Here is a 21,523-nt window from a genome sequence, read left to right as displayed (position 1 = left end):
AACTATATTAATATCATCGGATAAAAAATGATATTCTATGAAACAACTGTTTAGAAAGAGAATATTTGAAAGATATCAGTTTAGATAAAATCCAAAGACTTCGAGAAAGACATATTTCCTCTTTGGTTCATACAGTATCTGGGTGAAATTCCTCAACATAAAAAAAAGAAAAACTGAAACAGTCATCGCAGTTGTTTTGCACCTTTATTATGGTTCATAGCACAGACATTTTTCACATGTTTAGCAAGCAAAAATCAGTGAACTATTAAAAAACACTTTCTATATAGATGAAACATTGTATGTACCTTAAAAATATTTGTCAGAATTTAATTTTGAAAAAGAAAATTATGAAATAGATTTATTATATAATCTACATATATTATTATAAGCCATATACTATTTATTTATTATATACGTCATGTTTTAACCTGGTTCATTGGTTCTTTTGCATGTAAAAACGGATATGCCACATCAAGAGATGCCAGTTAATGAGCACAGTAGATATCGTCAACCGGGATGACTTTATCAACCGAAGTAACTTTGCCAGTTTTTCAAAAAGATGATGTTTTGCGTCCTGCCAAGTTCCTGAACCAACCAATAGAGGCGTCAATGTTTTTATCGCATTGAATGCTAGCCTTTTCGCACGTTTTCAGCCTCATCAGTTGTTTACAGGTCTTTATCAATGTTTTTGTTTTTGACTTGTAGAATAGGAGTTTTTGGTAGTCTACATAATGTATCTCACCCTGCCCATTCATTCAAAGGCAAGTAAAAACTACTTGTTTTGCTTAATCAGCATAAAATCCTCTTTCAGAATCACTTTTAGATGTAAATTTTATGTTTAATTTAGGTTCAATAATATTACTTGCCAATGTTGCACCAGGAAGGTCAGTGAAAGTGAGGCAAATTTGCCAACCAGAAATTTCGTAATTTTCTCAAAAAATTCTTGCATACTTTTGTTTTTCAAATCGTGCATTTTTTCGTGTTTGCTTTAGAGGTTGTTCAGATGCCAAGACGCATTAGCACCAAGTTGGGAGGCCACAGGTATCAAAATTATGATGATACTGAGCTGCAGACAGATTCTACAGAAGAGAAGAAAACGGAGAATTGATGTGGCACCAGGAGAAGCCGTTGGCAAATCGCACTTGATAGAGAAGGACCAATCCCTTCCGAGTACCTCTACAACGAATCAGTTTGAGGGGACTCGTAAAAGTAAGAACAATCAGATGAATGACCATCGCAGTAGTGATAAATTTAATTGTGCGTTTTCTTTACATGGCACATCTGAATCAGAGACGACCAGAGAAAGATGCAGAACCTACTGAAGAGCTTTGACGGGAATTAGTCGTTGCTGCTGTTCCCGCTTCTTCCTTGTGAAGAGGGACATGATTCAATCATAGACGAACATGATGAAATGATGAATGTCAACGTGGTCCAGAAGATTGATGGTACGGTTCTTAAACAACTACAGCCCGGAATGTTTGTTTTGGTAAAGTTTTTGGTGAAAGAAAAAGTGTAAAGCATAATGTTGGTATACTCATTCAATTCTATGGAGACGAGGAGTTCGAATTTTCATATCGTTGTACGACTGAAAAGGGAAAATTGTTTTCACCGCAAACGTACCTGATGAAGTTTAACTCAATGTGTACAAGACATTGTGTATATAATTGAACTTTCTTACTAAGAAAACTGTGACAAATTTACCTTTTCGGACGAAAATGTAAAACTTTTCTTTTACAGTTTTTACACAATTTAAAGTTTGTGAATTTAACACTTTTCGACTTTAATGTTTTCAATATTTTTGTGTCTTTCTTTAGAATAAAGAGTTAATACTAATGTGTAAGGTGTTTCCATAGTTTAAAAGTCTTTTTTTCTGATGTGTTTTGGGTGATTTCCACTGATTTAAACACAGATGGCAAAGCTGTTCCGTTTCTGGGGTTTGTTTTTTTGTTCTCCCCCGTTTCCCGTTTGCCAACGTTGTTTTTTTAACGTATAAATGTTCACTTGAGTTGTCACGTTTCCACAGACTGTAAAACTGGAGACCAAGGCTAATGTTTTATGATGGTTTTGAAGCATTTTCGTACATTGTTAGTTAAAGCAGTTGAAAGAAGAAGAAAAAAAGTGGCAAGTCACGTACCGGTTGACGGTAGATTTATTTTTCGGACCAAAAAGATATGACCGAAATTGGGGTATGCTAAACCATTCTAAAGATACCGCACATAAAGCCGTCCGTCCACGTCTTATTGTATGAAAGAAAAATCGATGTTGGTAAAACACTATAAAGTACCATCAGTAAGAATCAAATATCAGACCCGTACTTGACACATGTCGTAAGTGAAAGGTTCTGATATTGTACAGTACTTTTCCGGTATAAAAAATGTGTTAGAAAATTCAGTTTTAAACGCGAATGAAAAAAGCTTCGTGATAATCAGAACGTTGTCAATACATCGAATATCAGCATATGATTTTGAAAAAATAATTTGTTTATGCTTCTCGTGAAACCGTTATGCACATTTTCATTTGTTGTACCCGATGAGGCTGTTTGTTCACCGATAAATTCTCATTTTCATTTCAACAGGTCACGAAAAATAATGTGGAAATATATGAATCATACGTCATGAGCCCCGGTTATGTATTTTCACGGATAGGTTTTACCCTACATTCCCGTCAATGAATGAAATCACCTTACGTCTTTGTGGAATAGTAAATGTTTGTGACTGTGATGGTCTCCAAAACTGCACTGCGTATACCAAGTTGGTATAGCGAAACCTCGAAAATGGAGGGATGATATTCTTTAGTGAACTCGACTGAACTATTGAGTTCCACCATCCTATTCGATTTCTCAATAGCAGCTCAAACATGCTGTGAAAATCATAAACGCTTGTTTACGATGACCCCCACCCCTAAGTCAGTGACACTATTGAATGTTTTTTCCTCAAAAGAATACTAAAAATTCCGATTGTTGGGTCTTACTGTGCCTACCAATTGTTGGCACTGCTAAGAAATCCACCCCTTGTTGCTATATTTAAGTTCTCTTTCCAATCTTTTGTATGGAAACATTGATCTGGTTTTAGTGGTATGCTGTCGAAGAGCATGGGCCCTACCATCCCCACCCTCCTCCCATGCTTACAAAGGATAATCTGAGAGAAATTGACGTCTAGCACTCACGATTACTATATGTCCATTCTGAGAGCGCATGCGCATTAGAGACAAAGAGATGTTCGAGAACTGATACATTTTATTAAGACCGCCTAGCACCGGTTAAGCAGTTAGTATGACGCCGAATTGAATGCAACCGAAAGGTTCGTGGTTCAAATCCTGCCAGTGTGTGTAACGTTATTTTTTCCCCTCTTTTACCTTACATCTGCGGATGATTCTTTGACTTTTCCTCCGCACACACGGAAGGAAAACTATGCTCCAAGGAGTGGAGGGAACCGCTGACTGAGATTCGGATTACGGTACTTTACATTCGCGATGGCGATGCGTTTGTGGAAAATTCATTTTTTTATCGAAAAACAATTACAATACAATCACAAAACATCAAATACTTTCATTTTATTATGCGAAAGTAATAGAACGTGTGTGGAGCGGCTGGCTGATACGCCATCCCCGCTGCAAGTGCATCTTGACCCCGCACACCTCCGGGGATGTCGGGACGTTTAATAACAGCTTCGAATGTAAGTGAAAAAGAAAAAAATAATAATGATCATTCAAAAACATTGAAGATGTAAGAAAGAGGGGATAAACTAGCGTTACGGGTGAGATTCGAACCATGAATCCCCCCCCCCATTCTGCAGAATTCGATTCAGCGGCGTACCAACTACTCAACAGTTGCTTCTAGTCTGTCCTAATTAAATATATCAATTCTCGAACATCTATTTGTCTCTAATGCGCATGCGCTCTCAGAATGAACACCTATAGTAATCGCGAGCGCTAGACGTCAGTTTCTCTCGGAATATCTTTTATAAGCATGGGGGGGGGGGAATGGTAGGGCCCCTGGTTACTTTTATCACATATATCTGATTCTTATTAGTATACGCATTACTGAAAAGAAATTTTTACTCAAAAACCAGCTGCACAAAGTTTTCCTATCGGTTTGTTATCTTATTGCGAGAGAGAGAGAGAATTGAGTTCTTCATCCCGCATTTACTGCCCAATCACTATCTTCAGAGATTTTTTTTTAAAAATTAATTAACGTGATCAGCACGTATTCCCAAGAGACCTTTACGATCTGTCCAGGGAATTTGCTAGTGTGTTAGTAGACACATCCATGCCCGAAGCGAGATTTGAACCCGACCTGCACAGTCAGAAGCTAACTCCCTAACCACTGGACTGCCAGGCAGCAAGTCATGGATACATAGAAATTTTAAAGGAAATTGATTCAAAATATCATAAATAAATGAAATCGGGATATCTTGATAGTTGTTTCAGGTAAAAGTGGAAAAGGATATGAAAATTAGGTTTCGTTATTTCTGTAGAAAAACCCCGTACTTTAATAAATATGAAAGAATCAAGATGTCTTGATGAGATTTTCTGGTACATGAGTCTCGACCAATTGGCCTCCAGAATAGAACCAATAGGACCAAGACATTGTCAAGACCTTGTTAGCAAGCGTTAACTTTTCTACTGTCTATTCTAGTGTTTTACTATATTTTCTCCTATTTCTTTCGAAGATTCGGAAAAAGTCTCTTTTTTTCCAAACGGCATCAATCTTACCCTCTCTTTGCCGCTCTTTTTTTACATGCTTTCCTTATTGGAATGTTCCATGTATGTAGACACAGGCCTTGAGTCAATTTGATTATAGGTGCAGAAAGCCAAAGGAAAAGTAATTTGTTTCCCGTCCGCAACATCCTTTTGGCATTGAGATGCAAGGATGTGGAAGAAATCGCCAAGAAAAGACTGCAATGAGCTTATAAAGAGGCTGTTGACTATCGATGACTAAGGTGATTCGGCCCCTAATTTCAACTTCAGCCTGCAGAGGAAGGTCTCTCTTAAAACTGCTGTTAAATACAACTTCATTCTAAACTGTGCAGTTTCTTTGATTATATAACGTTCTCATACATAACAGTCTCTCTCTCTCTCTCTCTCTCTCTCTCAATGTTTTGCTCCCAAAATCTTGTTTACCGATTAAGTGGTAGACATTTTCAGGCATACAACATGTAGGTTTGACACCCGATCTGCGTATAAAATATTTTCACTTACATAGGGAAAAGAATAAAGAGAAAGCTCTCTTGAAAAATAACACTGATGTTCAAAAAATCAAGAGACTAAACAATTTTTTTTTCAAATACAAATACAACACCACAACAGGCAAAATGCCCAACGAAGTGGCTGAGAAAAAGATGCCCATAACAAATATGGATGTCATATATTTCAAAAATAAAGCAACAAAATTAAAAATGTAATTAGAAACATTATAAACAATATATACACATGATAAAATATTATACAATGCCCATAAAGAATACTTACGGTTGTCTTATTCTAAGTATGAATAGCTTCTCGATTTACCCCAACATGTTTATCATAATTCTTCTTAATCGTGTCAATTGTGTTACAATTTACTATCTCCGTGGGTAAGCTATTCCATTTATTGACAACCCTATTAGAGAAAAATTCCCCCTGCGACACCATAACCTTGCATTGTCCCTTACCAATCGATACTGGTGTCCCCTTGTAAAAGCAGTCGATTGGCGGTGTACTAAAAGTTCATGGTCCATTCTATCCATCTCATTGAAAATTTTTAATACTTCGATCATATCTCCTCGACATCTGCGTTCATCCAATGTAAACACATTAAATTTTTTTAAAAATCCATATTAAATATTTTGAATTCTGTCCGACAGAATTCGAAGGAATTTGGTATGGACAGAGTATAAGACAAGAAAATTGCTATCATTCCAAAGTTTAAATATACTCATAATCGTAAGCAACGTTCCCTCTAACGCAAATTTTTACCAATTTTCTCCGTGAGCGGAAAGGCAAACCATATGCAGCAATAAATGGTTTATCAAGTGAATTTGCTCGCGTGGAAAAATTTCCACTGTGAACGGCGGTGCACGCTCACAAATTCGAGGGAGCATTAATCGTGCGTAATGTTCACGAGAACAAGAATGTCCAAAATTGACTTTTCATGATGGTACTACAGTACTTTAAAAGATTCGCACCCCCACCGTCACCATAGTGGTGGTCGGCTGAAGTCGGTTTTCTGTGGTTCCCAACTTCAAGATGCGAATGCGAGCCGATCTCTCCGTTAAAAAGTCTCGTCCCAGAGAGCAAGAGGCCTACACAACGATACAAGTATTCAATCATCACTAATAGTTAGAAAAATTAATGGCAGATGAAATCACTACACACAACAAGCATTAGACAGAAACAAACTTCACGTCAGGTTCGCTACAAACACATTGCAACATGTACCAATTCGTTAGAAGTTCTGCAGAGGAATATGGACGAGGTGCATATGTGGTTCGGTAGTAGTACTTAAAAAGAGGCTTTTCTCACATATCTGGTCATTTCTAACAAACCCACATTTTGCATACCGTTAGCGAGACAGTTGATGAATTCTCCGTGGTAGCAGTAACCACTTCTGCATTATACAGTAGAACCCATCGATATAGAATAAATTTACCCCCCCCGTGTTAAATTAAATTAATTGTTTTTCTATGGTGGCATAATAATAATAGGTCTCCAAACAGACCCCTACACACGCTTAAGTATACCTGAACAATTCGGTGCATCTAGATCATTCAGGTAAAGTTTCTGGAACCAGTTATTTGGATTACTTCGAAGTTCCAAAGTTCGAATTTTTCAAAAACACGACTTCCACAGATGATGCTGTAAACGACTGGCCTAGTTGCTGAACAACTTGTTAACTTATTGTATCTTTCCTCCTTTTTATTTCTGTTTTGATAGTTCTTCGACTTCACCTGCCACAGACACATTTCTCACTCAATTTCAATCGATTTCTCCAAACATTCGTGGTGGCCTGTTCGAAGATTGTTTGCCATTTTTAACTTATCTGTACAAGTCGATCAAACTAAATGAATCGGTGAATTGATTGCTCCTCCACATATTCGTTTTATGTGGAAGTAATTGAAGTAATTCCGAGAATAATCCGGATGAGTAGAATTCTTTTCAAATTGGAAAAGGTTTCTTGTGTACATTATTATCCGTATACTGAGAGAGAGAGAAGAGGTCAGATGGGCGTGTACCACTGTAGAAGATGAATCATTTCAGAAAGCTTCGAACACATTGTCAATACCCCCCCCCCCCAAGTTTATACCAAATTCTTCTATTCATTTACTTTCTAAAAATATGCAAAAAAAAAAACGTAGTGCAAGCGAGCGAAATTTCTTGATCATTTGATCTGAGAGTTGTGAGTTTGCTGTCAGCGAGCAGAGTATTTTTTCATTACTATCATTATAGACGTATTTCATTGTGCATTTTTTTTGAGACCATGGTCCGGTAAACTAAGATTATTAAAATAAATCTGGGGTTCTCTCTTAATCTTTTGTGTTTCATGGATCCTTTGTGCCAATAAAATAAAGGTCAAGGTATAACACCGTGAATAATATATGAATGTCAACATTAATATTCAGAATATAACCATGTGAAAACAATGAGTTGTTTTTTTTCTTCCTATGGTCACGGAGCCCCTGAAATGTTTTCAAGGACCCCTGGTTAAGAACCCCTTCTGTAAGTAACCAATAAACAATTAATTGCTACAGTACATTATTTGAATATAGTTTATACGCATTTTTCGGTGCATGATTTCAGACGAAAATATAGAAAAAAAGACTGATGTTAGAGACAAAACTTGCGAATTTGAGCAATGGTCGAAATATTTTTAAAACTTTACTCGATTGAAATGTTACTTTTGATTGATTTACTCAATTATTTATAAAATTGTGGTGAAAAAAACGAAAAAAAGAGTAAACTATTGCACTCCTAAGTGCATCGAAAAGATGTTCAATTATGGAGAGTTCTGGCGGGCCTAATCATCATATGAATATTCATTATTAGTTTAAATATATTCGTTCACTAGTCAGACTACGTGGACGAATGTTGTTTTTAAGAGGAACTGAAGCCAACTGTGCGAATAATAAACTCCGAAATATGGCGGCAGAAGCTCAACCGAACGCTGGGGGGCTAAAATGGGTGCCCGCAAATACCTTTGGCCGTCACCTGGGCCGGTCGGTAATATCGAGACATGGCTGAAAAGCGTATAAGCGCACCAAATGAGGCATCTGTTCGCGTGGTGGCGATACTTGAGTGTTGTTTTATAAATTTTTGTAAATTTATTTTCTATTGAAATGTTTTTTTTGCTATTTGTATTTTTGTTTTACTTTTTTAAAAATGTATTTTATTGTCGTGTGTGCATATGCGTAATTTATATGTGCATTAATGAAGCACCGACACCGTCTAGCCCCTCATCCAGGTCAATGGCTCTAATTGGCAATTGTCGATAGAGCATGGGCGATGTGCGGTATGAAATGAAATGTATGCGCGAATGATAAATCACAAATAGGGCTCAAGATCTTCTCGCCATACATCGTGAACGAGGGAGCCTCTTATATTTCTTTCAGTACTGACGGTACACCAATTTTTTTTGACCCCGTAACCTCACTTACATACATTGTTGGATGTTGGTATTTTGATGTATAAACGTTGTATGACTACTTTACGATTACTAGATGACAGCACAAGAGTGGGAAAAATAGTTTTTTAAATATTTTAATTAATAACACTCATAATTATACATTTTGTAATGCAGTAAAACACTGCTTTTACAAAATGTTCCCTAACAAATGAATAAAACAAATTGTTGCTTTCTTTGTGGTAAAATAAACAAATATTGTGTGTTTTTATGCGTTATTCAACATATTTCAACTAGTATTTTTTATTTTGATCATGAGCGTATAGTGCTGATGAAAGATTGATCAAGTACCAAGTTAATTAAATCGTTGTGTACTAAATCAGTAATTTTTTGAATAAAAACTATTTTTGTTTTTAGGCCCTAATTAGAACTAAAATGGCATACCAAAAATTTTTTATGCTAATTATTTTCGTTTTTTCATAATGTGGTACTGAAAGGGTTGAACATATAGAGCGGTTCTTAAGCAATATGAAATACGGAAATGGCAAATTTTTAGGATAAATATAAAAACGTAAACACTATCTCTCTATCTTCAAAAAGTTCTTAACAATTTTTTTAGCAAACACTTACGTGCCATTTTCAGTATCATGTCACCTGTGCTGCCGGTCACGTGTCCGAGCATATTTTTGAAATTTTTGCACTCTTTATCAATATAAAATTATTTCTCATAAATATGATAGAAACTGCAAAAGTACACTTTCATTTGATGTCGGGAAACTTTGTTCTACCTAAATTTAGATATTCTGCGATTTTGTATTGACCCGTAAGAAATGAAACAATGAAATAATTCCATTCGTCAGTGCACGAGAAATTCTGGAATGCTTAGGTATGGAAGTTTTTATTAATATATTCAGAGAAGTTCTCTGTTGGTCAACTTTTTTTCTAGCAACAGCGTCAGCAACCATGTTCAGCAATGCCCCCTACACTTTCCCCCATATCTTAAGTTTATCATCATCGTGACCTTGATATCCGATAAATTCATAACATAATTTATTTGTCCCCAGTCAATTACGACAATACTATACAAATTAGAGTTTACAATCAAATTACATATTTTACAATATTTGAAAGAAAATGCAAAGAGAAAGAAAAAATGTTTGAATGGACACGGTAGAAAAAAGTTAATTCATAATGTGATGAAGAAAGCTGGGACAGGGAAGAGAGCAGTGGCTAAAAGCTAGTAAAATGCTCTCGACCCTATGACATCTCTGAACTTTTGGTACACATAAATCTTCTAATTGATTTTGATCTGAAAGAAAGATAAAGAGAACGAAGTATATCGGCCAAATAGGTGTAAATATATTTATTTATTAAATTAAAAAATGAATTATAGCAACCAAAAGCTGATATAAGAGAAAAAATTTCATGCTATGGTTTTTTTTTCACTTCAAATCAATGACAAATTTTTAATATCAGAAGGGAGAGAAAAAGCTAGACAAAAATAAAAATAAAAATTAATAGAATCTACACTTGAGATGTTAACTATCTACATAATCAAATCGAGTTATTGTTTCCATTTAAATTTACCTGTCGAATTAATTTTTATTTGATATGGAAAATTTCATATCAGGTTAAATTGGTTTTTCATTTCATAATATTTGTTTAAATTTCATCTAGTCTTCCCATTAATTAATTTGTTAATGTGACATTGCTATTTCAGTACTTTACTAACCACAGTTAATGAAACAGGGTATACTGCATTCATACAGCTTTTGAAAAATTTATTTTAGAGGAGATATATACTGAGCTTCTCTCTTCTGTGTGTATGTACAGACATCCACATAAGCCTTTAATCCGGAAGTTGAGAAAATCGAAATCTAATTAAGCAAAATGCATATGTATATGTATAAGCGATATATTTTAGGCAATATTATAACGCATCTTTAATGTTCTGAAAGATAAGAGAGGATCCATGTTCGATTACGCCAAATATTTACGCGTACACTGTCTGTACAAAAAACCTCCGAGATTCAGTTTTTGGTGGTTTTTTTTCGTGTCATCTATTAAACACGCACATCGAAGGCATCTCTAATGTTATTAAGTCTCGTTTAATCTCTTCATACTTTCATTGTGTCGTGTGGTAGCTAACTCATTATTTACCATTGTCCCTTTTTTGGGACGATTGTTTTTTATTTCTTTCTGTCTAAGCCACAGAGTAAGAATAATATCTCATATATATATAAGAATAATTATATCTTTAGTCTATGGTCTAAGCTGTGGGATTTGGGTAGTTTTGATTGTTGTACTTAAATGTTAAACTGACTGCTATAAAAGTTATAAACACAATAAAAATAATTTCAATTAAAGATAATAAATTAATTGATAATTAATGATAACAAATTAATTGATAATTAATGATAACGAATTAATTGTTAATTAATGATAATAAATTAATTGTTAATTAATGATAATAAAATTAATTGTTAATTAATGATAATAAAATTAATTGTTAATTAATGATAATAAATAAATTAATAATTAATAATAATTGATTTCATAAATTCAAAAAACAGTTTTTCCTTTCATATTTCATTCATCTTATCATATTAATGTAATTTTTTGGAAAAGTGACATAATAGAGTTTTGCCTAATGTCGTTCATTCCTTTGAGATATGGCCTCGTCACGTTTTTGATACGAGTAGAAAAAAAACATTAAGTCAAATTTTGTTTCAAAGTTCTGGATAGAAAAATTATGAGTTTTTGAAGACATTTTTTTGGATCCCTCATTTAAATTCCTAACGAGTATAGTCATACAGGGTCTACAATAACTGCATCTTTACTCCTAAACCACCCTCAAAATGTTACTTTTTTGATGCCGTAAGTGATTCTTATTATTTTATACTTACAGAGGTCCATATGAACTTTTTTTTTACTAACACACCTACTTCCTTAGGATTTTTTTTTTCTCATATACACCTTAGCGTGCTAGCTCATTGAATCCTATCCATAGCTTCTACCTCCTCCCTCAATTCATTCCATACCTCGGGGGGGGGGGGGGGGTTGATGTCCCCCACTTTTGTTTGGGAAACATTGCTATAGTATGTATGCACTAGTAATTCGTAGTATAGAATACCTTTGGTGCCCCTTTGGCTCTATAAAATACAATCTCTCGATCTTCACAATTGTAATTTATTCACCGAATTTGTAAAAAGTATTTGAATAATGTGCTGTTTTTCTGTAAAGTACCCAATAGATTTAATATTAAAATATAAAATACATACGTAATAAATTTTGCATTGATTTCAATCGCCCTTGTTCATCCGGACTTTCTCTAATGTGGCTAACAATCCTCGGTTTCAGTTATTCCGAATAAGACCGGTTTCATTGCAATTCTTTGACTATTTCTGGACGGAAAAATTTAATAACTCCTCATTAATTAACTAATGAGCAATAAAGCTTCGGTACGTTTGAAACAAATACCTTTGAGGCAATCTACAACGTAATTTAGATTGTCACTCGTGAGAGGCTCCAAATAATGAAAATCAAGATGAAGCATGCAGATTCAAACAACCATTTCAACGACGACCATAAACACTGTAATTAGTGAATTCCATTCGTAACCATTGGTAACCATTCGTGAGATAAATCTATGACTTTAATTAAAGTTATCAGATGCAAGTGAAAAAACAAATCAACATGAAAGGTACAATATTTCATTTATTTTGTTATGTATAAAGAGAATTTAAATTCATGAATTTTGCTTAATATGTGTTTTACACTTTTCACCATTAGTTACCCTCGAAATAAGTTCAATGTAGCACAATTCGCATTTCAGATTAATAAAAATTATATAAAAACGATAAAAAGGATAAAAAATAAAAAAATGTTTTGTAACTGTACGATTCAATTCTTAATCGATGATTGTAACTCAGGATATATACTGTTTTTGAAACCGCATTGCCGTTTGCTTGGGTAATGTGAAAGCAAGACTTTAGCTGAGGATTATGTTTTTTTGATATAAAACTTTAGCTTTGATTTTCATATAAAAATGCATAAATGAATGTAATGACTTCATGCATAATTTAATAAAACGACGCATAATTTTTTGTTTGGTAGCTTATCGAAAATCTAAATTCATTCATTCTCAACATAAAATTAACTTTACTTTCACTTTTAAATCCGCGCTTTATCACTGATTTGCAATTCTAGCCATTGTCTCGGATTAAAGAGCAGGACCATATCAAACTTTATTTAAAAAAAAGAAGTTACATATTATACTCGTGCTTATACAGATACGAATGGATGGAAAAAATGGTGGAAAGAAATTCTAGTGAATAATAAAAACCCGACCAGTTGAAAACCAACTTTTATTTTTCGGAATTCATTATTTTGGTAATATGTAGGACGGAGTCGTAAGCTGAAGCTGAAGGGGGAGGGAGGCACGGGCCCCGTGCCCTCCCAAGCCTATCAAAAATTAGAGAAAAATTTAATATTTCGGTAAAAAAGTTAACATATATCTAAATCATGCTATTTTAACCTATTTCTGTTAATTTAATTGATTTTTGAGGGTGGCAACTCAAAATTTCTAGGGAAGAAAATGTTTGTGCCCCTTCGAAGGTCAATTCTGCGTACGCCCCTAATGAATTATAAAGGATAGATGAAAAAGAAATCGAACGTTCAGAAAAGGGAAGCTGGGATATCGATACGCAATTTTAAAGAAATGAACATAATTTAATATTTAATGTCTAAACCTGGCATCGTTACCTGCGAATTCATAACTCCGCATCTGCAGATTTATTTCACGGGATTCCCCTACTTTAATTCAATATTCACGCTCCAATATATTAGTTATGAATGAAATTCTTAATGTAACGGTAATGCATTGGATAAATTAAAACATAATTAGTTGTCCAGAATTAAAAAAAAAAAAATTTTTTTTACAGATAATAATTTCAACATTTATTCGTAAATAGTTTTTCACGTCTGGATTATTAACTTATACAATTTTTATGGCCAACAATTTGTTGAGTTTAATTTTGAGTGATGGTAGCAAATAAAAATTGGGAATCAAAATACCAACACTTCAAAGAAAATTTAGATAATTAATCTGAAAAGCATAATTATATATATATATAGTTTACATTAAAAAAATTAAAATAATCAAGGAAAGTTTGAGGGAAGTGAAGTGTAATGAGATTTGTATTTTTTACAGATAATAAACGAGCAGGATACCAATTTTTGCTTACATTTGTGAGAATATTTTAAATTGCAGACTATTTTAATAATATATATATAAAGTCAATACTTTAAATTCTATATAATCTTCAATTTTATTCTATTAGATGTTTGCGCGCTCCAGTAATGATGGTTGTTACTGCGTTGACGGTCTCAGAAAGGGTGGATCGAAAAAATGTCTTTGGCAAACACTCAAGGACAAGTGCTCAAGAAAATTTGCTTCTGAAGGCAGGTGCCATGCCAAAATGAGTTCTCTGAATTCTACTTCTATTGGAAGAAGCCTTTCATCCGTGTACTTCCATCTCTCTCCTCGGTGCTTTCTGATAAAAAACCGCAGTTTCAACTTCCAACTAGCCAATACTGTGAATTATAGATCATTTTAAGTTTACAACCGAATGTGATTTGTTTTATTGTTTTTTATTTTTATTTTGTCATTTTTTTTCCCGTTTAAATGATTTATAATTATAGCGATCATTAAATTATTTTTTTTTTCAAAAATTATTTGTAAAATACTAAACAATGGTTATAGTGCATAAACCAAAAGACGATTTCTTTATGACAAGGTCTAACAAAGTGTTATAATCACTATGCATTCTTACAAAAATTGACTGATTGAATTGACTATCCTTCTTGGTACATCCACCGTGAGTACTGATTACAATAATTGCGTATATTAGGCCGAAACTATAGATGAATTATAGAAGTGATAAATTCAATACAGTAGACTCTTGACTATCCGATCTCTGTATTATCCGGCCTGGTTAAAAATAAATACATAATAACTTTCCGTGATTTCAAGATGCACAAAAACCGGTTTTGGGGTGCGTCTACGCAAAATCTACCATTAAAATCCCTTGCGCTGTGCTAGGCGTACCTCAAAACCGGAGCGATTTTTGCGCGGGTTAGAGCGTAAGTGGAGGGACATTGCACCACAGAAGAGGCCTAAAACGGAGAAGCCCTCAGTCACCTACATGAAGGACTTTTAAAAAACTAAAAACTGTGCGTGTTATGATTCTTTCTTCCTAGACCTACCTTTTGGCATTTGTGCTATCATTTACCAATGAAGAGTGAAATAAGTTAAACAATTTTTTGTAAGAATTAAACTTCCTTTTTACGTTAATTTTTATTTTAAAAGGGTATACGGGTATGTGCTTTCATACAATACAGTGTACATGATTATATGTTTCCTCCAATCAAGATAGACATAAAAGAATTTATCCTAAAACCTAAAATATGTCCAAAATATTCTTGGATCATTAATTCTGTAGTACATTTTTAAAACATACACAGTTAGTTCAGTACATAACAAACATTTATTAAGTACTCGCCTGTGTACTTAGAGGTTAGCAAATATGAATACGAGCGGATTTTGGTATAAAAAGTGTGTTTTTCATGGTATAGATGGAGATAAGAAATGAGCATCTCTATTGAACTCAGGCCTATCCGGCTTTTGCTATCCGGCCCGCCCTTCCATCACATTAACAAGAATAATCTAGAGTCCACTGTACTTATACTTTATTTTTATTTCATTGCCATAGAGAAATTCGCTACCAATTGGGTTGAAATTCTTTCTCTTTAGAGGAAATAGTTTTTTTTATAGATCGGCGGCTCTAGGTATGTTGGTACCGTTTTGCGTCAGCGCAAAATAACAAACAAGGAAGAAGTATATAAACATCAACGAAACCCATGGTATTTCTCTTTCTGTGGTCGGATATTCATCCACCTGGGATATATTTTTGTCATTCAATAAAAACTTTCTATACAATCTTCGAGGTATATGCATTTTGATTGTCTAATCTAATGGAAATTTTGCACTAAGGCACCTAGACAGATGGGCGGACTCATTGTCCTCCATCTTGGAGAGGCAAAACCAGTTTTTTGTTCAAAGTGAGTCTAATCTCTTAGAAAAATAACAGTGTGAGGAGCAAAATAGATTGGCTATAGCGATAATACTGATGTCACATTTCGCTCAAAGATGGCGGATAATTCAGCCTGCAGTTTCAAGTACTCTGATCTAGTCAGTCATGACGACTGTATATTTTCAATTATGCACGCGTTTGTACTCATTCAGCTTTTTTTTTTCTTTTCATGGATTTAACAAGTACTTGGTCAATATAAAAATTTGATAAACTTTTAGTTGCTCATCCCCACTACGTACATCTTCATGTCACGAACACTGTATTTGAAATATGTTTCAGTTCCAGAATATATAAAATGTATGATTTGTTCATCGACCAATCATTATTGGTAAATATTGGTAACTACCAATCATTAAAGGTAACTGTTTAAAATCATGGAAAAAAAGACAGTGATAAAATAAAGAGCGAAAACTACATGCCAGGAATGTCAAAACCTTGACTTGGAACTCTTTTGACGCGAGATATATGGTTATTTTCTCCAAATTTATATGGCTTTGAAGTTGAAACGTTCAATGGGACTATATTCAGAGTTTGTCATGCTTCAGAAAGTATAAAAATTAGAAAAATGATGCTGAACGGGTCATTTTCTGTGCTAGGAGTGTATTAAACCGCCTCTCTGACAGAAAAGTACAAATTGAATTGTTAGACTTCAAAAAACGATGAGATGAGATCATGGCATAAACATCAGAATGCATAAAAATACATAAACTGATTATAAAGTACTGAGAGAGCGAAAGAGAGAGATGGAAAGTATAAACATTTTTTAATGAAAAGTTCAATTACTTCTTTGGTCACTCATATTTGTTTTTGAAGGACTTCTTTGGAGAGTTTGAACGAGCTATCAAATAGGTGGAGAATAAGTAGTGGTCGGAGGAGGGTATAAAGTCAGACTGGTGCTGTTTCAGTTCACTAGAGATTGAACTCACAAAATCGTAATGAAGTATTGGACAAACAACTTCCCCAATTCACGTGAAAGCTTTTGGCAACAAATTTGGATTATCTATTTGACGAATCGGCGATAAATATGGTAACCTTGTCCTAACCTAACCGCACTTTAGAAAGAAGAAGAAGGAGAAAGAAAAATATAGAAGAAAAAAAGAAATAAAAAAATATTAAAGGAGAAACAGTATAATAGAATAAGTAGATAAGAGAGTATATATTTTAGAATCTCTTTTCACCCTCAACTTACGTGTTCTCTTTCACTTTTACAAGTATATCTGAAGAAAGATACATAATATGTGAGGAAAAAATTCAGTAACAGGTGTATAGAAAAAACGGGGTTAAAAAACAACTTTGGTTCATAGGGTGACAATGAAGCATCACGATGATGAGGAGAGAGGAAAAAAAACACAGAGAATTGGATTGAATTCATTCAACTGGCGTTTAGAAAAAAAATATTTCGTCCGTGATCGTAAAGGGCTTAATGCTCAAGAGGTAACTTTTGAAGAGTTCAAAATCATAAGTTTAAACAATGCCCCATTCATTCATCGAGCAGGTCTAGGAATTGGCTTCAAACGTAAAAAATGAATGCTCTTGCATGATTATCTTCGTTCTCTCGGACTTGAATCTAACTAAAAGCTCGCTACGACTGGGCCTATTCACGATGATGGACGTCGAATATGTCTCTTGATGTCTTAGAAAGAGCGATTAAAACCAAGTGAAATTTTGAGTAAAACATTCTTAGACTTGGTTAGATCAATGCCGAACCACATATTCACATTCGTGTAAAACCGAAGTGGATCCAGCAAATATTAGAAAAATTTTATCTCAGCTTCAACTTTTTTTGCAATCAAGAATTGTCTATAATTTTGTCTTGAGTCATTTTTACATATTTCGCTGTAGTTTATTGTCAGATATTCAAATGTATATGGAATTTATGTTATACTCTTCCTGTTCATTTTTGTCGCACCACGGTCATTTTCTGCACACGAGGGCTAATTAGACCGGGACCTACAATTTATTGCCAATTCCGAACGGCAGCCTGTTTTTATACTCATCGAGAGATTGGTGCGCTAATCCATCGATGCGCGACTCCCTGCGGTAGCAATCTTTTTCTGTGGTCATGTCGCCGTTTCTGTTGCGCCCCTGTGTCTGGAAAGTTTCTGACAAGGACGAACCGGGTATCGAACTCACGACACCTTTAAACATCCTTTGATACTTTAGGCGAGTATCTTATCGCGCCTCTACTCTTCCTGTAGTTATAAAAAAGCATCAATAACAATACCAGTTTTGATTTACATGCTATTACGGGTTTTTCTTATATAATGGAGCGTTGCCTTATAATTGTGTCATATTATATATCATGACTGAATTCTCTCTCTCTGAAAGTTTTTTTTGTATGGAGTCATATTCAAATTTTTTAGGGGATCTAAATGATTCAAATATTATTTTATATGCTTATATCTTAAAACAAACACACGTACGTAATTTAAATAACTTTTTTATTTCATCATCATTGATCATTTTTGTGGCACCACGATCATTTTCTGCACACGAAGGCTAACTAGACCGGTCCAATAATTTACTGCCGATTCTGAACGACAGCCTTTTTCTATAGGGCAGCACCGAGTCATATATATTTGGTGGTCGGCTGAAACTGGTTTTCTGCGGTTCCCAACTTCGAGGTGCGAATGCGAACTGATCTCTCCGTTACAAACTCTCACCGCAAAGAGCAACAGGCCTACAACGTTACAATTATTCATTCATTACACTTCATTCACGATAAGTTGAGAAAAAACTCATAGTTAAAAAAATTTATTGCAGATGGCAGCACTACGCATAACAAGCATTGCACAGAAACAAACTTCACGGAAGGTTCACTATACATACACACATTCCAACATGTACCAATTCGTTAGAAGTTCCGCAGAGGAATATGGACGAGGGGCATGTCTGGTTTAGTAGCTTTTTTCTATACTCACTGAGAGGTTGGTCCACTAACCACTCGATGTGGAACTCCGTGTGGTAGCAATTTTTTTCTGGTCATGTTATCACCGTTTCTATTGTACCTCCACGTCAGGAAAGTTTCTGACAAGGACGAAGCAGGTATCGAACTCGTGGCACCTCTACACATCCTTTGGTACTTTAGGCGAGTACTTAAGCGGTACTTAGGCTTCTTATCGGCCTGGGCTACAGCGCCTTTTTTTTCTTTTTAATTAAGATAATTTAAGTTTTTTTCCTCTTAAAAATGAGAATTATTGAATTTATAAATAAATAAACCAGTCTGAATTTAAAAGTTTCTCTCTATATGCACTAAAAATTAACTGAAAATATCGCGACTGCACTGAAAAATCTAGTTGAATTGCAAAAGGAATCTTACTTCACAAAAAAATAACAATTAATGAACATTGCACCAAGTTAAGCTTGTACTTTGACCTGTTGTTAAAATTAAGAAAACCAATTACTTGATTAAAAGATTAAAAGATTAAATCTCATTTCGTTTATATCTATCGTGTATTTTTCTGTCCTCTTATCTGAACACGAAACAAGGGATGAACTGACTCAAGGTAACCAATTAAGCTCTTAAATGTAAAACTTTCAGTTAATTAGAGCACTTGTTTCAAATAGTTTCCTTTCTATAAGTTCACGGGCAACTTTTTTTTTTGAATAACGATTGTAAAAAATATATTTTTAAAAACACATTTTCCTTCGATAAATACATTCACCTTCTAATATTTTAACATAGGATATTTTTCAATATCTATTACACACGCATTTCATTACAAAAAAAGTAGCCTGAGTGATTTCTCTTAAATCGTTTCTGATTTCGAGCGATGCTAGTTTACCGAGTATTAATCATTCTTTTTTTTGCACAAGAGTATTTGATATTTTTTATAAGCGCGTAAATTGTATTCGAAATACGCGATTCGAATTCTAACCTAATAGGAGTACTTCAATATAGTTTCTTCGCTCATCTAGTTTTCTATTAAACATTAAAATTACGAAATTATAAAATATTATAAAACTGAATATTATATGTAAAACCGAAAATATATAAACAGCGCTTCTTCTTTACTTAAATATTTCTACGAAGAAATGAATCGTAAAATTTTGAGAATATATTTTTTGAATCGGAGAATTCCCTTTTAGGATAAATGGAAATATATAAGAACAGTAGATAATCAACAAAGAATATAAATTGTTGTTTCGCAAATTGGAAATAACGTCGTAGTTTAATTATTACCACGTGGTTACCCTGTAAAGTTAAAAGAAAACTTTGCTAAATTATATATTGATTTCCTCTACCTCCAAAAATAATCATTATAATATACGTGGCTCGTGGCTAATTGTTGCGTCTTTGAAAGCGACGGGTACACGTAAGCATATATAAGGGGATGATAAACTATTGATATTTACATTGTATAATATGAGGGAAAAGATTCACAATCTTTTTCTAGTTTGTCCCTCCCGAATTGTGCATTTAACGTATTTACAAAAATTAGGGCTAATTTTTTAGACAGCACGTCAGTTGTTAAATAATGTATGCAAGGAAAGGGCAAATAAAAGTTCAAAAATCATGACACGGGATGCAATTGATGCCGTTTATGAAGGAAAGATTAGTGTAACAAAAATGAACCAGAGAGGATCTTCTTGCTGATCTGGACTAGTCCCCCTCAGTTTGATTTTGGGAAAGAACATCACGTCTGATGAACCTAGATGCTAAAGTCGAAAATTTTCGATCATTTCACAAATAATCTCCAAAACGAGGTTATTTGTGCGAGGTCATGTCTCAAACTTTTAAAAATGTTTCCACTACGTCATAAATGGCACTAAATCTGCTCAACAAATCAGGTTAATGTATTTATAGGACCTCTAATTCTCGTTAAAGCATCTAAAAATAGATGTTCACTTGCATGGGGCGTATTATTGCAAAAGCGACCACTCACGATGATTCGTTATGAGAGCAAAAGCGGTAAAAATGAGAAATGTGTAGGCCTATCTCGAATAAAAGAACAGCTGTTGATACTTTTCTCTTTCAAAAAATTCATATGAACTCAATTATCGACTTTTTCAAACAGGAATATATATAGCTTTGCAATAATGGAGGGATCAAAGTCATTTCGTCATCTCTATATTAGGTTTTAAACCGCTATAATGTGATTGATTGCTTCACACATTGATCTTATTATCGCGCTACCTATAGTATGTGAGTAAAGACATTCAAACGTTCCAAGTAGTCATTCACAATAGCTATCACTGTTACAATGAGTCTCAATAAGCATTAATAACGTTGTTGAAAAATTTGAAACTTGTTGATTTGGCGAATGCCGAGGACTAAGTAACTAAGTCATTACCAGTTGAGCTGAAGATCAAAATTTCTCAATTGGTAAAGCATTGGACTAAAGAAAGAACGATATGATGTTCGTATGAGTATGACTGACCCTGGTCAACCGTATTGTAAAGTGACGAAGATTTCAGTTTTTTATTTTTTATTTTTGCAATGCTGCCAGGCGATGTTTCCATCACGTTTAGTTAGTCTATAGGTGAAATGTGGAAATACAATATATGAAACCTCTATACAACGATATTTTTTCAAATTTTGTTTGGAATCGTCTATAGTCTAATGTCAAACTCCGCTCGATACAACTCTATATCCTTCACTACGATAAATCCCTCTATAACTATATTTTTTGAGGAGATTTTGAAATTGCTGCAACGACGTTTTATTTATTACTTTGCTCAACACATCTCTAATATATATTTGTTATTTCATCACATATTTTAATTCTTCCGAGGATGTCTATAGTATCGGTATTTGGTATCATTTGATCAC

General features: G+C 34.1%; 1 protein-coding gene across 1 annotated transcript in view; it reads right to left on the bottom strand.

Moving 5' to 3' along the window:
* LOC149080563 (octopamine receptor beta-2R-like) overlaps nucleotides 1-21,523 on the bottom strand; it is a 138,441-nt gene that overhangs the window by 13,111 nt on the left and 103,807 nt on the right. The window lies entirely within an intron of this gene.

The sequence above is a fragment of the Pholcus phalangioides genome, unplaced genomic scaffold (genome assembly GCF_987345545.1).
Source record: "Pholcus phalangioides strain wild (caught in Gottingen) unplaced genomic scaffold, Ppha-v1.0 ptg000011l_1, whole genome shotgun sequence".
In the NCBI taxonomy this organism is placed as follows: Eukaryota; Metazoa; Arthropoda; class Arachnida; order Araneae; family Pholcidae; genus Pholcus; species Pholcus phalangioides.
The sequence above is the reverse complement of the archived record's forward strand: the minus strand, read 5'-3'. Positions and strand labels throughout refer to the sequence as shown.